At 46.3% G+C, this 16,549-nt stretch overlaps 8 non-coding genes across 8 annotated transcripts; 6 read left to right on the top strand and 2 right to left on the bottom strand.

The window, feature by feature from the left end:
* Positions 1 to 5,114: 5,114 nt before the first annotated feature.
* On the top strand, positions 5,115 to 5,231 carry LOC148633416 (U5 spliceosomal RNA). The gene has a single exon (XR_015933986.1). It is a non-coding gene; the product is annotated as a U5 spliceosomal RNA (small nuclear RNA).
* Positions 5,232 to 5,461: 230 nt separating this feature from the next.
* LOC148633417 (U4 spliceosomal RNA) lies at positions 5,462 to 5,603 on the top strand. The gene has a single exon (XR_015934009.1). It is a non-coding gene; the product is annotated as a U4 spliceosomal RNA (small nuclear RNA).
* Positions 5,604 to 6,930: 1,327 nt separating this feature from the next.
* LOC148633418 (U4 spliceosomal RNA) lies at positions 6,931 to 7,072 on the top strand. The gene has a single exon (XR_015933956.1). It is a non-coding gene; the product is annotated as a U4 spliceosomal RNA (small nuclear RNA).
* A 1,020-nt stretch (positions 7,073 to 8,092) lies between these two features.
* trnar-acg (transfer RNA arginine (anticodon ACG)) lies at positions 8,093 to 8,165 on the bottom strand. Its single transcript has one exon. It is a non-coding gene; the product is annotated as a tRNA-Arg (tRNA).
* A 1,170-nt stretch (positions 8,166 to 9,335) lies between these two features.
* On the bottom strand, positions 9,336 to 9,409 carry trnak-cuu (transfer RNA lysine (anticodon CUU)). Its single transcript has one exon. It is a non-coding gene; the product is annotated as a tRNA-Lys (tRNA).
* A 379-nt stretch (positions 9,410 to 9,788) lies between these two features.
* trnas-gcu (transfer RNA serine (anticodon GCU)) lies at positions 9,789 to 9,870 on the top strand. The gene has a single exon. It is a non-coding gene; the product is annotated as a tRNA-Ser (tRNA).
* A 2,988-nt stretch (positions 9,871 to 12,858) lies between these two features.
* Positions 12,859 to 13,000, top strand: LOC148633422 (U4 spliceosomal RNA). Its single transcript, XR_015933949.1, has one exon. It is a non-coding gene; the product is annotated as a U4 spliceosomal RNA (small nuclear RNA).
* A 545-nt stretch (positions 13,001 to 13,545) lies between these two features.
* trnai-aau (transfer RNA isoleucine (anticodon AAU)) lies at positions 13,546 to 13,619 on the top strand. The gene has a single exon. It is a non-coding gene; the product is annotated as a tRNA-Ile (tRNA).
* The last annotated feature ends 2,930 nt before the right edge of the window (positions 13,620 to 16,549 follow it).

Below are 16,549 nucleotides of genomic sequence, written 5' to 3' on the forward strand. Positions count from 1 at the left end.
TGGAGGGGTTCCAGCTGTCCCCATCGCCATGCTCTCCTTCCTCCTCGCTCGGGGAGAAAACAGAGTCATTTTTCCTTTTCCTCAAGTCCAGCTCCTGGGAGCACTGAGGGGAAAGGGGTGCAGCCAATGCACCAGTCTCCTCTTCCCCCTCACCCACCAGCTGCTGCAGATCCTCCGTGATGGACTGGATGGAGGAGAGGAGGGCATCTGTAGCACTTGCAGAGTCTGAGAAAAGCAGCTCCGCTGAATCCTGGGTCTCCTCGCTGGACCCGCTCCACCGGGGGGCCCCACACTGGCCCTCGTTCTGAGGAGCAGGAATGGGGGAGGGGTCCTCGCTGTTCTCGGGGGTTTTCAAACCCTCGTGCTTGTCTGGTGCAGTCTGCGGTTGTGGGGGCGTAGTGGATTTCTCTTCCACCGGCCCCAGCGCCACAGCAGGACTGATCCTGGCTGGAGCCTGAGACTCTTTGTCCAACAAGGGTTCTTTGTTTGACTTGTTGTTTGCTTTGGCTTTTCGGGCCGGTTTGGCTGAAACAAGCACTGCCTCATCCTTTCTCATTTTGAGTTTATTGGCGTAGGCGTGAGGGCAGTTCTTAAAAACGTGTCCTTCCGAGCCACATAAATTGCACTTTGGCAGCATTGAACAGTCAGAGGCTAAATGTCCCTGTTTGCCACAGGTCTTGCAGCATTTCACAGTGCAGGACGATGCCAGGTGTCCCACAGCACCACAGCGCCGACACACCTTTGGTTGTCCCACATAAAAAACATAGCCATTGCAGGCGCCCAGCCGGATTGTAGAGGGCAGGTGCCTTAAGCCTCCATTTACATTGTCCGGTAGCAAGCAAACCTCGAATTTCCTTGCTCCTGTTTTTATACCGTCAACATCTCTAACCTCAGTTCCATGGTGGACGATGCAGTACTGGTTAAGCCAGGTGTGAATGTCCTCCGTCTTTGCCAGTTCCGAGAACACAACAACATGCACCGTTTTCCTCTCTCTCCGTGTCAGAGGCTGCAAGATGATCTTCTCAAGGGCAGGAACTTTCCCTCTTTTTGCCTCAAACACATCCACACATTGTTCAAACAGAGAATAGGTAGCAAAAACAACCTCAGATGCTTTCTGACCTGGGAGAGCGAAGATGAAATCCAAGTGCCGAGGTTCAAAGCCAAGTTCCTTCTGTAACACTTTTCTGCTGAACTGCATACGATCCAATTACTGCATACGCCAGTAATTCAAGATGGCGCCATGTTAGTGGCAGCCTGCTACAGCAGCTCCGTGTCTTTTTGTTGTCTTTTTGTTTCTTTCAGTTAGTAAATGCTAGTGTGTTAGTGTTTTTTCTTCATACCTTTGCCGGCAACTAGATTTGCGATCACAACATGATGGATACTAGGAAGCTGAGAAACTTTTTCTTGTTTTTTCTGATACTCGGACCTCTGTGGCTATCGAGTTGCAATGCCGATAGCCACAGAGGCATTGTCTACACGCGGGACCAGCTGATCGCGCTAGCGCGTCCGCCTCTACTCACTGGAGAGAAGCCATCGGTGCCGGAGGAGCTGAGGAGGAGAAGCCGAGGCTGTAGGGCTGGTGCGACGCGAAAGGCGAAGAGAAGGAGATTTAAACCCTACCTTCCTTCGATCATCATGGGAAATGTGCGGTCCTTAGCGAACAAGATGGACGAACTGGGAGCATTGGTGAGAAGCCAGAGGGAGTATCGTGAATGCAGTATCATGTGTTTCACCGAGACGTGGCTGCAGGAACTTATTCCGGACTCGAACGTTACCATCGGCGGCTTTCAGACGGTGCGGGCGGACAGAAATACCGAAAGCGGTAAGAGGAAAGGAGGGGGGCTCGCGGTGCTTGTAAACAACAGATGGTGTAATCCTGGACATATTCATGTTAAGGAGCGCGTCTGTAACCCGGACATTGAACTGGTAGCCGTAGGACTGCGTCCGTACTATCTGCCGCGGGAGTTTACATGCGCCATCTTTGTTGTTGTTTACATTCCACCTACGGCAAATGCAGAGGTAGCGTGTGACGTCATAAACACAGTCACAGCCAGGCTACAAACAAAGCACCCAAGCGCTTTTATAGCTATTTCAGGAGACTTTAACCACGTATCTATTTCCACCACTCTGCCTACTTTCCACCAGTTTGTTAAGTGCCCGACCAGGGAAAACAAAACACTGGACTTATTATATGCCAATGCTAAGGATGCATATAGTTCCACAGCCCTTCCCCCCCTTGGCAGATCAGATCACAACCTTGTCTTGCTTACACCACTATACAAGCCTATTGTCCAGCGCCAACCTGTGACCATGAGGACCGTGAGGAGATGGTCTCAGGAGGCTATGGAGGATCTACGTGGTGCTTTGGAGGCCACCAACTGGGATGTGCTGTGCGAACCACATGGGGAGGACATAGACAGCATGGTGGACTGTGTCACTGACTATATTAACTTCTGCGTAGACAACACCATCCCCACCAAAGACGTACACTGCTTTTCAAATAACAAACCCTGGATCACCAGCGACCTGAAGGCTCTTCTGAATGACAAGAAGAGAGCCTTTAGGAGGGGAGATAAGGAAGAGGTCAAGCGTGTACAGAGGGAGCTAAAGCAGAAGTTAAGAGAGAGCAAGGATGCCTACAGGAGGAAGGTAGAGGACAAGCTGCAAAGGAATAGGGTGAGAGATGTATGGAGCAGCATGAGAGAGATCACTGGCTTCAAACAGGCTGGGGTTGCAACAGAAGGGAACCTGGAGATGGCCAACAAGTTGAACCAGTTCTTTAACAGGTTTGATTCTGGGTCCTCTGTGGCGCAACACCCATCCCCCCACAGCCACACGCTCCCTAACCCTTCACAGCTGCAACTGCCCAACACCTCCTCCATCCCCCCACAAACATGGCCGCCTACAGCTACAACCCCCGACGGCTGCTCACCCACCCATCCCCCACAGCTGCCACTCTCCAACACCTCTGCCATTAACACCTCCGGCACTGAAAGCACTATGAGCATCATCCCCCGGGCCAGGCTGACCATCACAGCTGACCAGGTGAAGAAGGAGCTGAAGAGGCTGCACGGGGGTAAGGCCACAGGACCAGATAACATCTGTCCCAGAGTTCTGAGGGCCTGTGCTGATCAGCTGAGCGGAGTGCTCCAGCGACTGTTCAACCTGAGCCTGCGCTTGGAGAGAGTCCCGGTGCTCTGGAAGACATCATGCCTGGTCCCGGTACCAAAGAAAGGGCGCCCCTCTGTCCTCAACGACTACAGACCAGTTGCACTGACTTCTCACATCATGAAGACACTGGAGAGACTGGTCTTATCCCACCTGAGACCCATGGTCAGCTCATCACTGGACACCCTACAGTTTGCCTACCAGCCCAGTGTTGGTGTGGAGGATGCGATCATCTACATGCTGCAAAGGGCCTACTCACACCTGGACAGGGCTGGCAACACTGTAAGGATCATGTTTTTCGACTTCTCCAGTGCCTTCAATACCATCCAGCCCTTACTTCTAAGGAGGAAGCTGGAGGAGATGCAAGTCGATGCCTCCATGACCTCGTGGATCACTGACTACCTGACGGGCAGACCACAGTCTGTGAGACTTCAGAACTGCGTGTCTGAACTGGTAGTGAGTAACACAGGGGCACCTCAAGGGACAGTTCTTTCTCCATTCCTCTTCACCCTCTATACTTCGGACTTTAAGTACAACTCAAAGTCATGCCACCTGCAAAAGTTCTCAGATGACTCTGCGATTGTGGGGTGTATCAAGGGTGAGCAGGAGGAGGAGTACAGAGGACTGGTCAGCAGCTTTGTGGAGTGGTGTGGGGTGAACCACTTGGAACTGAATGTTACAAAGACAAAGGAACTGGTGGTAGATTTCAGGAGGAAAAAGGTCAAACCTACTCCTGTCTACATCCATGGGAGTGGCGTGGAGATGGTGGACTCGTACAAGTACCTGGGAGTGCACATCGACGATAGACTGGAATGGTCTAAGAACATCGAGGCCATCTATAAGAACGGACAGAGCCGACTTTACTTCTTGAGGAGGCTCAGGTCCTTCAATGTGTGTAGTAAGATGCTACACATGTTTTATCAGTCGGTGGTAGCGAGTGCCATTTTCTACGCAGTGGTGTGCTGGGGCTCTGGGATTAGAGCAGTAGATTCCAAAAGGCTGAACAAGCTCATCAGGAGAGCGAGCTCTGTCATTGGGTCTGACCTGGACCCCTTGGAGGTAGTGGCTGAGAGGAGAATGATGTCCAAACTGGAGGCCATCATGGACAACTTCTCCCATCCCCTCTATGACAGGCTTGCAGGAATGAAGAGCATGTTCAGCAATAGACTGATTCACCCACGGTGCGACAGGGAGCGCTACAGGAGGTCATTCTTGCCGTCTGCCATAAGACTGTACAACGCATCCACCTTGCGTCTTGGCAGAGGCAACAGCGACAGTGACCTGTTTCTGGACTAAACGCATATACACATATACTGCTACATCTGTTCTCTTTCTTTTTCTTTTTCTTTTTCCCGTTTACAACCACTTTTGTGCAATATATGCCAGGGACCTGTGCAATACATTTATATTTATATTTATATCTATGGTTACATCTATATTTATATTCATACGTGTGATACGATTTTCTGTGTACTGTTCTGTTCTAGTTTCCTCTTGTGTGTCCGGACTGTGAGTAACTCTTGTATTGTATTGTATGTATTGTACTATTAGTATATAATTCGTTACACTGTGGCTGTGTTGTGTGTGTTAAGCTGCTGTTGCACTGCAATTTCCCTCACGGGATCAATAAAGTATCTATCTATCTATCTATCTATGAAGAGGTCACCCAAAAGCTCAAAACGTACAGCATTCTTGCGGGATCCAAAGGTTGCCATCTCAAACTGCAAAACAAACACTGCTTCCACAAAACAAGAAAACAATCCAACTACTCCAACTACAGGCTGATCAAGGTATCTCCCCTGCCAGGTAAGCCGAGAGCCACAGGCGATGAGCCCGGAGCTGAACGGGCCCCACTGGCTCGTTTGTAAGGCCAGGTGCATTACCAACCACGACCGGCAGGGCAGAGGCCTTGAAGGCGGCCTGGGCTCCTGCAGCTGTCCAGCCACGCACTCTGGTTTCTCTTCATCTCGTACAAATCTTTTGCCTTTTACTAAAGATTTCCATGGAGAGGAGCATGAATGAGTTCCATACAATTTTTGTGCTTCCCTGCCTTCGGGTGGGGCGCAGCTGGGCTGGTCAAAGAGAGAAAACAAAACCGCTCACAATCGCTCTTATTACGGCGACTGTGGCCGTCTGCTCTGCGAGTCCTCGGTCTCCGCCTGTCTGATTGGCGCTCTTTTCTTTGGGAGGCGGGAAGTGTCCGGCCGCAAATATGAAGCGTTACAGCAACGACATGCCATGAGACGATTGACAACGATTTCCATAGGATCCCCGCGGTTGCCTGGCAACCGTCAGCTTTGCGCAGTGGCAGTATCGTAGCCTGTGAGGTTTAGCCGAGGCGCGATTATTGCTAGTTGAAAACTTTTCCCAATACCCCGCTTCCGCCGGTTTGCAATACAATCGGCGAAAGCAATTTTTGACAGTCTCGTCAGAGACTGAGCAAGGTGTTTAAAGACAGATTTTGTCATGGTAACATCATGGTAGAAAGAAACAAGCTTGTTACGTCTCAACAGAAACGCTCTTTAGCTCTTTCAGCGTTATGCAGAGAACAGCGTCTGTCGAGATCACTTTTGAGTCAGCGCGAAACGCCGTGTGCTGTCAGTTTGATTTCATATTGCTCATAGCGGCGCCCGGCCTTTGTCTGTCAAACGTTAGGTTGCGCTTCTTCATGCTGCATCGTCGGCATGAGTGGAGCTTTTTAAACGTCTGTACTTACTGCGCCCCATAAGAAATTGTTTGTCCCCGTTCAAAAGAGATTGTGCGATGTCCTGCAGCGTTCGCAAAGCAAACCTTTGACAGTTTGAAAAGAGGAATTTATTCTGCTTCCTGTGCGTGCAGTAGTTACAAAGTTGAACGTCTTTACACGATCTGCTGCAGTTTTCAGTGGGCGGGCTTTGTCAGATGGCTTGGAAAAACGCACTGTGTTTCGGCTCGGGAAACATCATGAGCAGTGTCCTGCATGTTTTCTGTGTATAGCTGTCTTTTAACGCATACAGAATTCATTCGAAATCATTGATTTCTCCAATTAACAAAGGTCCCTTTTTGAACCTGCCAGAAGCATTCTTTCAATGTAACAGATTTACTCCGAGGAAAGGCAGCATGACATTGAGAGTAGCTCAAGCTTTCAGCACCCGTATCGGACTGCGTGTATGCAGACACCGCTCAGAATCCCCTGTAAGATTCTCCCTCAGTTCCGTTGTGCAGTGCTTTACCTCTTTCAAAAGGCTTCACTTTCCTAGTCACATTCCAATGCTCATCGAACCCGGGCTGTTTCCTCCAGCGGTATAGTATTGCAGTGAGACAGCACGATGCCTGCAAGACTATGTCACGCTAAACGCCACAGATTGTGTTTGTCCCTTCGTGTCAGTCGTCCTGCAGCCACGGGAAGTGGGACACAAACATGCTGCAATGCTTTCAGGACGTTAGGATTTGTTTGTGCAACATCCGAGAAGAGTACTTGTGGCTTGAATGTGAACTGTACGTGCCCACCCCCTTTCCTCTGTAGTGCATGAGTTCCTCCCGGCATGCCCTTCGTCATTGTTCTGTCATCTTGTATTTAAAGGGTTGTATTTCTGCTGCTGAAAATAAGCAACGGTTTTCTCACAACGCCCTTTGTTCCCGACGGAGCCCTTGTCTGTCATGACATTCTTCAAAACCTCAAGCTAGAAGAAGACGACAAATATGAAGCGTTACAGCAACGACATGCCATGAGACGATTGATGACGATTTCCATAGGATCCCCGCGGTTGCCTGGCAACCGTCAGCTTTGCGCATTGGCAGTATCGTAGCCTGTGAGGTTTAGCCGAGGCGCGATTATTGCTAGTTGAAAACTTTTCCCAATACCCCGCTTCCGCCGGTTTGCAATACAATCGGCGAAAGCAATTTTTGACAGTCTCGTCAGAGCGTGACATAGTCTTGCAGGCATCGTGCTGTCTAACTGCAATACTATACCGCTGGAGGAAACAGCCCGGGTTCAATGAGCCTTGTAATGTGACTAGGAAAGTGAAGCCTTTTGAAAGAGGTAATGTCGACGCTTTTTTAACAGAGCACCAAAAAAGCGTCTTTTTTGAAGGCCTGGGTACTGAGCATTGGTGGTTCAGTGGTAGAATTCTCGCTTACCATGTGGGAGGCTCTGGTTCGATTCCCAGCCAAAGCAGTAGCTTTTGCAGCGAGCGGCTCCATCACTTGCATCCCCTTGCAACTCGCAACTGAAAACCCACTGAAGCAAAGCATTTGTTAGCCAGGTCAGTACCCGGATGAGGGTGAGCTACAGGGAAAAACAAAGTTTCCAGCTGGAAGCGGTGTTAATGGTGCCGGTGGGGGGGCGCTCACCCTGCATCACGCTTTCATGTATGCTATTGCAGACACCAACGTTGCCTAGATAGAAAACCGAAATAGCCGTGGGTTTGCTTGCTGGTCTGAAGGATCTCTCTTCGAATATCTATCATTTGTCAATGGAAGTAAAAAGCGCTGCAATCTCATACGTTCACAATCAAACTCGCAGCTGTTGTTCGACTTTATTTCTTGACTAATTACAACTGAGTGTCGCATGAGCAGTTACATAAACTTGTCTGGTATATTTGAACACAAATGCCGTTCTTCAATTAAAACTAACAGTACATTGTCAGGGACATTCAGTTCTATACAAACAAGAGACAGACAAGAGAATATTTCTACCGTTCATGTGGACTACGTGTTGACTTACTGATCGGAATAATTGAAAAGTTCGGGCTCATAGTCGATGCAGTGCGTGCTAATTAGAACAGCAACGCTGAGCTCTCAGCACCGTACTGAGCCCAGGTGTTTTTCTAAAGCTGTCAGGTGCAGTTCATTTACATGAAGGAAATCTCTTACTGGGTTCGATTACAATGCAGTAAGTAGCACAGACTACTTAGGGAGTAGCCCGATGCGTTTAAAAACGACCCGAGCCAGGCAGGAGTCGAACCTGCAATCTCCTGAGCCGTAGTCAGACGCGTTATCCATTGCGCCACTGGCCCTGGTGTGACACTGCAGGACTGTAACCCAGTGAGATCAGCACTGCAACTAGTAAAATATTACCCCCGGTCCATTCTTTTCCAAAAGTGAGAAACACCTGTTTTCTACATTTTGTCTGTTTTAAAACCATATCTCTTTAAACCAAACCAAGAGTTTGTCTTTTGCACTGATATTCTGATTCATTTCGATTTCAAAGAAAAAAAAACATTATCTTCCAAAGCATCATAAAATTGTCCATTCTTCCAGACTCTACTTCTCTCTTGTAGTAGTACAGCAGACCTTTCCAGGTGAGCAGATCACAGAGTCCGAAATATGCTTCCTCCATCAAGCAAAGTACCTGAACATGACTCTGTCTTCATAAAAGCGCCCCTGTAATAAAGAAATTAAATCCGAAATCAAGAGGGCAGTTGCCTACTGAAGTTCAAGAAGTCATCAATTTTAACCTAGCAACACATTAAGGGCTGCATCTATACAAGTACGATTCTAGAAATGCTCACCAGATTACGTTTTAAGAAGGAACTGCGCCTCAGGTTCCGCCGAGATCTTAACTTGGATGGCAGGATTCAGAGTCCGGAGTGCGGACTGATGGCGCACGGAGGGTCCACATACTGTGGATCCCTCAGTTTTCTTCCGCGTGTTTAAACCGCCAGCGTGTGACTCCCCTGTCCCCGTGACCTCATTGCTCTGCTCTCGCCTCTGTGCAGCTGAGCCTGACTCATGGTAAAGTGGAAAAAAATATGCCCTCAACGTGAGATTTACTCTGGATCGAGGATAGATGTCACCTTTTTATCGTTGAACAGGATGTATGTGATGTGGCGACTAGGTTCAATTTTGTATCCTTTTAAAAGATTAAGGACTGCGGTGAGCGTGATTTACCACCGTTTCAGCTAAGAACCCGACGTGAGCACCGTTTAAGCTGCATAGACTCGGTCGTTTAACTCTTCTCCATTAGCAGGGTTAAGGTTAAAGAAAAAAAACATTGCTGACTTCTTTTTTTTTGCCAGCCGCTAGCGCTGATTAGCAATGTTTGTATTTCATGTTTTGCAAGTTCCATCCATTTTAAGAAAAACAAGTCGCGTTAAAGACAGGAAATGAATACTTGCATCTAATTAAGTCTAGCCATAGGCGGTTGTCTGTAAGGACCAGTTCTGTTCGAGAAGACAGAACAAAGAAGGCACCACTGGGATTCGGACCCAGGATCTCCTGTTTAAGAGACAAGCGCTTTAACCAACTAAGCCACGGTGCCCCGGGAGTCTTGTCCTTTTGCAGCCACTTGGACACACCACTCAGACACATCTGCATTCGGTGTGTGCTCCGCCTGCTCGCTGAGCAAGTTGCCACCTTTACATACAATAGCAACATCGACACCAAGAGAAAGGATGACAAATGGCTTTTATCTGGAACTTTTCATGTCCAAGGAGCTCAATGTGCTTTCTGTGTACAACAGGGCCACTGAACTCCACACTGGCCACTGAACCACAGCAGTGGCTTGCTGGCTTGACATCTCCCAAGGAAAATGTTGAAATCGCATGTGGAACAGGAAAAGGACCCTCGAGTACGAGGGAAAAAAAAGAAAAAGATCATCTGGAGCGCGCCAACCCATGTCTGGACAGCTCAGTTTTGTCGACGAGGTGGCTGAGTGGTTAAGGCGATGGACTGCTAATCCATTGTGCTCTGCACGCATGGGTTTGAGTCCCATCTTCGTTGCTCTCTACGTGTGCCCGTTCGACGTTGGCCCTCCCTTTGTTTGCTCCAGTACTAGAGCCTTACATTTTCTAGCGGTGGCTGAACATGGTATAGTAAGCTAACGTCGGTATCGAGCAGTGGCAGTAACAGTATTTACGTGCCGCTGCTGCCAAGTGGCTCTGGGTTGAGACCGCGTTTTCACTTACTTGCAGCACAAACGGAGAAAGCGATTTTTGACAGTCTCTCGAGAGACTGCGCTAGGTGTTTAGGGATAGACTTTGTCAGTTCCCCCTGGGATGATGGCCTCTCAAATAGTTTGTGATTCCTCTAGACGTTTATACAGTAGAAGCCTGCTTCGTGGCTTAAATCCAAGCTAAGGAAACGAGTTAGAGGTCTGATGCAGAACTGCGAATTCAATGAAGGGGAACACTACAGTACATTGCGCTGTATGTTGAGGAAAGCTGCCCCCTTCTGTTCCTTGTCGACCGAACAGAGGACTGTAAAGGATACCGCCAAGAAACTTTAGGATGTTGGTTGGAATCCAGCTCCAAAGAAGCCCCTTTGGGTGTTATGTCATCAAAAAGTAAGAACAGAGAATCTCCCTTTGATCAAAAGCGCAACAGAACTGTTTTCCGTGGAGCAGGTTTCAGATCCGTAGACCTGTTTTATTTGTAGGGCAGGGCGCATTCCCTGCACTGCACTTTCAAAAGCATTTACATTCGTGTTAGACGCAAGAATTGCCTTTGATTTGCGTGCTTACGAACGCCATGGAAAACGAAACAAAACAAAAGCCCTCAGCTCCTGCACTTGATTATAATGCTTTTTTTTTATTTTTATTAAACATGTAGAATTTACAAATACAAATACAACAAGAGGATCAGAGTCATGTACAAGAGAAAAAAAACGCAGCAGAAAAAAAAAACATTTAACTACCAGAGGTAATTAAGTAATTATGTGATCAAATTGTATATTTTACATGTATCATATTTTCCTTGCTTTAATATTTCTCAATTATAAACTTTAGTTTCAACATGCATGCGTTTCCTGTAAAAAAATAAAACTCAGCACAGTTTTTTACAAAACAAAAAAAACGTTTTTCTTTTAACAACATTTCGAGTACCTCTGGCATTCATGAAAAAGACATACACAAAAGCAAATAACTAACTCTAAGACTGTCTAAACTATTGAGTTTTTCAAAGAACCAGAACTATAACAGTCCTTAACACTTAACTACAGCATTCCAAACTAACACTAAAGAAACACTAGTATATACTGGTATAACAAATAAAACCAAACATAATCATTAACTGAGCAGTCACTGAGAGCAAATCTCCTTCCCGTCCACAAAGGCCCTCGCTCCCACAAAGTAGGCTCTCCTCCCCTCTCTTCTGGCAGCTTCAACCTGGGGCCACAGCTGGTTCCTGGTGCTCCTGCCCGCGGCAGACAGTTCCTCTGCAAACCTCAGTTTGTTCCCATTCAAATACTCATTCCCCCTCGCCGCTCGCCACAGCATGTCCCTCGCCGTCCTCTTGGTGAACTGTATTATAATCGATCTGGGGCGCACTTGCCCAGACATGTTCGCTCTCCCGAGCCTGTGAACAAAGTCAATGGCCGATATTACGTCCTCCTGGTCCGGCAGGGTCCTTTTACAGATACCCTTCACTGTTGCAACAAGGTCCTTATCACGTTCCTCTTTAACTCCAAATAATTTTAAATTCCATCGTCGACAGTATCTATCTACATCGTTCACTTTCAATTCAAGTTCTTTAATATGCTTTTCTTGTTCGGTATTTACTTGTTTAAGAACTTTTACTTCACTCTTTAAGTCTTCAACCTCTTTAAACACACAGTCCATGGACTTTTTAAGACTTTCGATTGCGACTGTATTAAATCGAATCATTTCCTTCAGCTCACCCATCATGTTAAAGATGTTGGTTTGGAGCTCCTCCAGCGTCAGGTCACCCCTTCCTCTCTTGGCCGCCGGGGTTTTCACAGGGGTGCTGGGCAGGGACTCCGGCTCTACCGTACGAGCGCATCTCCAGCACTCTTTCCACGTCCCCTCCAGCTGCTTCACTTTTCCCTGTAGTTCCATCGATTTTCTTGTAGTGCTATACATATACGATTGAGGTATCTTAGATTTCTCCTTTGAGGACCCAGCACTCTCTTTTCTTTTCCCAGTGTTACTCATATCGAAATTCTTAAACCTAAAAAAAATCTTTTTTTTTTCTTTCAATTATAACTGAAGTTTAAACAAGTAGTGTTAAGTCTTTATTTTTCTGTAGTCAAAAAAAGCAAAAATTAACATTCAGGTCATGAAAAACTCAAAAAAACTCCTCAACCACTAAACTTTACCTCCCACCTGAGCGCCATCTTGAACGCCCCTACCACCAGAGAATGCTCACGATTTCGGAAGCTGTCTCCGGGACGTGCTGATTCCACACATCCTGAATAAATCATGATATAGTTAGTTGCTGTAGCTAGACGTTTAAATGAGTTTCATGGCCAGATGGACTGTTTCCTCCAGCGGTATAGTATTGCAGTGAGACAGCACGATGCCTGCAAGACTATGTCACGCTAAACGCCACAGATTGTGTTTGTCCGTTCGTGTCAGTCGTCCTGCAGCCACGGGAAGTGGGACACAAACATGCTGCAATGCTTTCAAGACGTTAGGATTTGTTTGTGCAACATCCGAGAAGAGTACTTGTGGCTTGAATGTGAACTGTACGTGCCCGCCCCCTTTCCTCTGTAGTGCATGAGTTCCTCCCGGCATGCCCTTCGTCATTGTTCTGTCATCTTGTATTTAAAGGGTTGTATTTCTGCTGCTGAAAATAAGCAACGGTTTTCTCACAACGCCCTTTGTTCCCGACGGAGCCCTTGTCTGTCATGAAATTCTTCAAAACCTCAAGCTAGATGAAGAAGAGGACAAATATGAAGCGTTACAGCAACGACATGCCATGAGACGATCGATAACGATTTCCATAGGATCCCCGCGGTTGCCTGGCAACCATCAGCTTTGCGCAGTGGCAGTATCGTAGCCTGTGAGGTTTAGCCGAGGCGCGATTATTGCTAGTTGAAAACTTTTCCCAATACCCCGCTTCCGCCGGTTTGCAATACAATCGGCGAAAGCAACTTTTGACAGTCTCGTCAGAGACTGAGCAAGGTGTTTAAAGACAGATTTTGTCATGGTGACATCATGGTAAAAAGAAACGAGCTTGTTACGTCTCAACAGAAACGCTCTTTAGCTCTTTCAGCGTTATGCAGAGAACAGCGTCTGTCGAGATCACTTTTGAGTAAGCGCGAAACGCTGTGTGCTGTCAGTTTGATTTCATATTGCTCGTAGCGGCGCCCGGCCTTTGTCTGTCAAACGTTAGGTTGCGCTTCTTCATGCTGCATCGTCGGCATGAGTGGAGCTTTTTAATCTTCTGTACTTACTGCGCCCCATAAGAAATCGTTTGTCCCCGTTCAAAAGAGATTGTGCGATGTCCTGCAGCGTTCGCAAAGCAAACCTTTGACAGTTTGAAAAGAGGAATTTATTCTGCTTCCTGTGCGTGCAGTAATTACAAAGTTGAACGTCTTTACACGATCTGCTGCAGTTTTCAGTGGGCGGGCTTTGTCAAATGGCTTGGAAAAACGCACTGTGTTTCGGCTCGGGAAACATCATGAGCAGTGTCAGCACAGAGAGGACCATTGTCGTGAGGCTGGTTAGCTCAGTTGGTTAGAGTGTGGTGCTAATAACGCCAAGGTCGTGGGTTCGAGCCCCGTACGGGCCAGGTCCTTTTCTCCCCTCTTACCAAAGCTGTTAGGTTCCTTTCCGTGGTGAGATGGGTTGTCATGCAACGCTGCCACATAGTGCCGACAGACAAGAGTGTTGCGGGAGAAGAGAAAAGTGTTTGATGATTTAAGAGTGTCTTAGGTGGAGCCAAAATCAAGTGTCACAAATGCAAGTGGGAGGATTTCCAATGTTTAATATGGTAAAAATAAGCAGAAGTTATCTGCCGGTCCGGCACAGTCTGCTATGCTTTTGTCATATACTGTAAAGTGGTGTGGAACTGGGTGTCGAACTGGAGCCTCACCATTTGCATATGTGAGGCTCCAGTTATACATCGAGTGTCACGTTAAATGACAAAAATCAAGAGAGTTAAAGCAGCTGGAGAGGTTTTCTTACAACTTTTGAGCTGACACAGTTTTGGAAAATGTTTCCTTCACGCTGCACTGTACAACATAGGCAGCCAAGAGTCTCCAAAACAAAACAGAATTGACAGATAGGAGAAAATTCCCACTCGTCCTGAAGTTCCCAAAATCAAGCACTGAGCATAAACAAAGTGTCTAAGTAGCGTGGGAATGCTAACCCTAACCCTAGCTGGAGTTTGAGCAATCCAGCACTGAGCGTAAAAAGATGAGTCAAAGTAATGTCTAATCTGATTATTTTCCTTAGAGCTGGTTCAGAGTTTGCTCAAGAATTTCCCTTTCACAGATGCGCAAAGAAGAATGTTGGGGGTGCACGCTTCAAGGTGCCTTACAGCTGTAGGGAGTGATTCGAGACGATTCGTGGCGTGTGCTCGTTCCCATATACCGTACACCGGGGGTGCAGTGCTAGGATGACGTACAATACCGCTTGGGCACGTAATGGCGTTATTTGCAAGTGCGGGACGTGAGGGTTTTTGTTTGTTCGTTGTTTTGCTCTGCTTTGCTTTGTTTTGCTTTCCATCGCGTTGGTAAGAGCGTAAATAAAAAGGCGATTCCTGCGTCTACCACTAATGTAAGAGCTATTTCAAGTGCGGCGTGTTGCGGCTTTTCAAATGCTCAACAGGATGACTTCGCATGCACGCGTGCTTTCATGAAGTCGTGTGTGCAACCATGTCTGCTTACGTGCAAACGGGCGTGGTTTCATGTATGCAAAAAACTTTCCTGGGCTCTTCTGAAGCACATAAAATTATTTGGAGATATAAATTAGGCTCTAGAATTGATAACTTTTTTTTCATTTTTGGCATTTTTCATCATTTTTCAGAAAGTGGTTGCAAGCCCGATATCATGCGAAGAAACTTCAGGATTCGGGGATCAGTCAATGGATTTTAAAACACATCCTAAATACAGTGTTCCTGCACCTTTGACCTCATCCAGAATGTATCGTTTTTTGAAAGGGATTGCTGTCAGAATGCACAACTGAATCCCAAACAGAATCTCTAGTCAAATATGATCATTTGTGAAACAGGCAAATGAGTCTCTCAGGTGCCCATTGCTCATTTTCAGACACATTTATGCAATACTTTCACCATGCGTTGAGCAATAGGGATTAAAGATACCAGAGGTAAGGTTTAAAAGTGATTCTGAGGTGGAATAGATCAGCGATACAGCTAGGCATCTGAAATGCGGGGTTTGAGAGCCCTTCAGGGAACACCGTACCCTAAAGGTACCAGAAGTCCACTAGTATAAGCATTAAGTCACTGTCACCCCTGTTACAATGTGATTGCTACATATCTTCATTTCTTTGGTTTTTAAGGAGTAAGAGTGCAGGGGGTCTAAATCTGCGATCCAGTGTGTTGAAGTATTTCACAACACTACCTGTAGCCCGTCTGGAAATAAATCCTCATTCTGATTATTGACCTGGGCATGTACCAAAAAATCAGTGAGCATATATATATATATCACTGTGTTGAAGCTAAAGACCTGTATGTAATAATATGATGCTAAAATGTTATTTTCACATATATTAATGTAATAAATGATTGCTTATGCTTTATAAACAAATCTTATTAAAATAAAAGCTTAAGTTTTGTATTTATCTTGTACCATAGAACATGATTTTCTTTGTATTTCATGCCCACAAAGTGTCAAAATGACGCACTACATGATATAAGGAAGATTATCACATGCATATCGGTATTATCTTTCTCATTAATATGCATTCCTTTCATTACCTTTTAATTTTTAAAATGAACTCAAATTGTGTATAATGTTATAATTTAAGTAGAATAGGTTCTAATAATATAATGATAAAGTGTGTTGCACTACTTCACTACTTCACTGCTCTATGCCGTCTGGAAATAAATCCTCAGACTGCTTACTGCCCAGGGCATGTACCAATAAATTACAGGAGCACATCTATATATCACTGCGTTGAAGCAGGAGACACAATCACTGCAAACATCCTAAATACAGCGTTTCAGCACCTTTGACCTCATCCAGAACGTATCATTTCTTGAAAGGGATTGCTGTCCGAATGCACAGCTGAATCCCAAACAGAATCTCTAGTAAAATACGATCATTTGTGAAACAGGCAAATGACTGTCATTCCTCATTGTCAGACACGTATGCAATGCTTTCACCGTGCATTGAGCAATAGGGATTAAAGACGCCACAGGTAAGGTTAGAAGTCATTCTGACTATATTCTAAAATATTGGACTCATATTCTTATGATGGCAGACATGATGCTGCTTTTAAAACCGGGGTTAATGGACATTATATGACTGTCAATTCTGTTTTGTTTTGGAGACTCTTGGCTGCCTATGTGGTACAGTGCAGCGTGAAGGAAACATTTTCCAAAACTGTGTCAGCTCAAAAGTTGTAAGAAAACCTCTCCAGCTGCTTTAACTCTCTTCATTTTTGTCATTTAATGTAACACTACCAGTTCGACACCACTTTACAGTATATGACAAAAGCATGGCAGACTGTGCCGGACCGGTAGATAACTTCAGCTTA

The sequence above is a fragment of the Lepisosteus platostomus genome, unplaced genomic scaffold, assembly GCF_059453375.1.
Source record: "Lepisosteus platostomus isolate fLepPlt1 unplaced genomic scaffold, fLepPlt1.hap1 Scaffold_47_H1, whole genome shotgun sequence".
NCBI classification, from domain to species: Eukaryota; Metazoa; Chordata; class Actinopteri; order Semionotiformes; family Lepisosteidae; genus Lepisosteus; species Lepisosteus platostomus.